The following is a 3536-nucleotide window of genomic DNA, read 5'->3' on the forward strand; positions in this document are numbered from 1 at the left end:
AAGAATATATACGCTAAATGAAAAAAAAAGTTGATGATCATAGATATAGAGTGGAAATTTGGAATGGTAGAGGATTGATAAGGAAGCCAAAGAGAGACTTCCTGTGCAAGTGATTTGTGGTTCAGGGTGACCCAGAAAGGATTTTTACCCCAAATCTTTGCCTAAACACTGCTCCTTATTTCTTGCTGAGGAAGCCAGGTCACGGCACTGCCTGACCTGAAGCTCACATTTTTGCATGCCAGCCTGTCTCGTGACAGACCCCAGGCCTGTGTGCTCTGTTCATTGAAATAAAGAGCTGTGTTTGGGCTGGGATTAGTAGTGAAAATCTTTTTCAGATCACCCCAAAACACACCTTACTGCTACTGGGAGCCTCTCCTGAGGAAGTCTGGACAGCAAAGTTCAGAACTGTTCTGAATAGGTTTGTTGTTGATGTTGTTTTGTTTTGGTTTTCCCCCTTGAGTATATTAGGAACAAAAAGGAATCCTAAGAATAACACTGAGTCATTACAAGATGAAAATGATTGCTCTACATTTGGGAAAAATCCAAAAAAATGTAATCACATTACACTATTTGATGATAGTGATGAGGAAGAGGTGCTTTCCATTCCAAATAGAACTAAGGAGAATGTTAAACAGCAGATATTAATGCCAAACAGTTTTACTGTTTAGCATTAGATAACTTAGCATTTAGATCCAGATAACTTATATTTAAGAGTTTTGAAAGAAATGCATGAGGGGTTCTCTGGATTATTAATGCTAATTTTCAATAACACTTAGAACACTTAAGAAGTTCCAAAGGTCTGGGGAAAAGCAAATCTTGTGCCAATCTTTAAAAAGGGTAATGAGATGAACCAGGTAATTATAGCCTGTAAGCATTACATCAATTCCAGGAATAATAATGAAGCAACTAATATACTCAATTAATAAAGAATTAAAGGGAGGTAATAAAATTAATGCCATTCACTCTGCATTTATGGATAGTAGATCTTTGTCAAAATATCATTTATTTTTGTACTATTGCAAATGTGGTTGATAGGTGTAACAGTCCAGTACAATATACTTCTTGATATTACATGATGTTTTTATTGAGAAAAATAGAAGAATATAAATCAACACTACAGAGGTTAAATAGATTAAGCACAGGTAACTGATATGTCTGAAAATGTCATTCTAAATATAAAACCATCATTGGCCAGGGGTGTTTTGGTTCAAGAAATACTGGCCAGGCATCCCCAGTCCTTGCCTTCTTTAAACATTTTATCATTGAGCAAGGCACATAATCATTACTGATGAAGTTTGAACATGACACTACCATTAGGGAATGATACATAATGAAAAGGAAAGACCATTGATAGAGACCAAACTAGATTGCTAGGTAAACTGAAAAGGACTTGTGGCAGTAATGGTGGATAATCAACTGAACTTTCATTCCCTATCTGACACTGTGCCCCTGAAGGCTAGTGTGATACTTGGAACGCCAAATAAGGAAATTATATTATCTCTGTATTTTGGTACGAATGTGACCTGTAGTACTGTGTCTTATCCTGGTATAAAGAACTGAGCAAGGATATTCAGAGAAGGAACAGATGTACAGTCACATAGCTCAGTGCATTCCTGGAAGCTATTTGATGCTACCGCATATATCTACAGATTTACAGACCAGAATAGAACAGTGTTCAGGCAACAAGTCATGGGAATGATTAAAGGACTGTAAAACATTTCTTACTGTGAAGGAACTTGATTTGTTTACCTTAAAGAGAAAGCTAAAGGGTAATTTGATCACAGTCTGTAATTACCTATATGGAAAGAGAAATTATATGATGACAGTTTCTTCAATATAGCAAAGTTATGAAATGAGCCAATGAACAAAACAAAGCTATCAGGCACTAGGGTCTTTCAGGTCAAACAGAGGGCTAACTAAGGAGTTTGAGCACCTCCAAGGTAGATGGCTACTAACCAGAGAGTTTGGGTAGCAATTTTTGACTTAGGCACCAGAAGTCTACGTAAATCCAGTTTTAGACAGACAACTTTCTTTATGGATCTGGCCTTAAATGATTGGTTTTGTTTTTTGGGGGGTTTCTGGTTTTTTTGGTTTTGGGGGGGTTGAGGTGGGTTTACAATCTAAGAAACCTGATTGCATTAACTACTGCAGTTCTGATCAAAGCCTACAAGAAAGAGTACTAGAAAATTCAGAGGGACTTACAATTTTTATATCATGAAACACCAATTTCTTCCACTTTGTAGATTTGGCCCACTGAGCATCTCAGAATCTGGTAGACTGGTGGAGCATCTCAGAATCTTTACTTCATTTATTTTCACAATGCTCCTATGAGGTTGGAAAATAATATTTATTCCAACTTTACAGGTGGGAACTATAAGGCATAGAAAAACTAAGTGGCTTATTTATGGTCATACAAGAAGGATCTGGCAATGTAGGGACTCAAAACTAGGCTTTCTAAATTCTAGGATTATACTCTTTGGTCCACTTTCCTGTCTTTTTTAACTTGATCACTCACTGCACCTATAAATGGTGGTCAACCTTTTTAGACTCATGGCATTCCCTATTCAGGCTCAAAGCATCCCTGAGAAAATGCCAGCTCTTTGTTTTTACTCTTTTTTTTACTACAGAAAAATAATAGAATTCTTGTGTTACAAAAAACTCAGAAAGACCATAGCAAGTCAGAAGGTTTTGAGATTCTTACTTGAAATCCCTGGGTTTATTATGTTTGTACATCTAACATTGCTAACATTGCATGGCACTCTCTGGCACCCTTCAAAGCATCTCAAGGCACCCCAGAATGCTGCTGCACCTTTGTTGAGAACCACTTACCTAGTTATATATGCAAGATGTATCAAAGGGAAGATAATTTCAGCACAGTAGTATTGATCAGAGGTAGCCATGCCCAAAAGAAACTAGAGTGTACTTTTGCACACCCTTACTATCTACTGACTGGCAATATCTCAACTCAAATACATATATCTTAAGATATATATATCTTAATGGACACCTGGACTGTCAGAGCCAGGGCTCAAAGCATGCAGGAAAAAAAATAAAATAAAATCTGTGGAAATTTTTAAGTATTCCACATATTTGAGTTGAGACATTGCCAGTCAGTAGATATAGATATAGTTTAAACATTCTAATATAATAAGAGCCTTAGCCTGTCTATCTGTCAATAACACTTTATTCACACTCTGATTGGTTGTCTCAGTATCCAATCACAATGCTGACTGAAACAGCCAATCAGAGCTTTCTGGACAGGAGGCAGTGGCAGCAGCATTGTGGAGCACCACCATGATGGCAGGGATAGAGGCGATGGAGTGGGGTGCTGGCTGAGGGTGATGGACCCTTCCTGGCTCTGGTCCCAGGAGGCAGTGGCATGGGGTAATGGCTGAGGGGGATGGAGGAGACAGTGGGGTGAGCTTCCTGCCCCCCTGCTCCTGGCAGGCAGCATTCCTGACAGGCATTTGGCTATTGTTTAAATAACATACTTCCTCCAGTATACTAGGATTTTAATATCTTAGCTAAATATACAC

This window comes from Gavialis gangeticus, unplaced genomic scaffold (assembly GCF_001723915.1).
Source record: "Gavialis gangeticus isolate Ggan-Ray unplaced genomic scaffold, GavGan_comp1, whole genome shotgun sequence".
NCBI lineage: Eukaryota > Metazoa > Chordata > Crocodylia > Gavialidae > Gavialis > Gavialis gangeticus.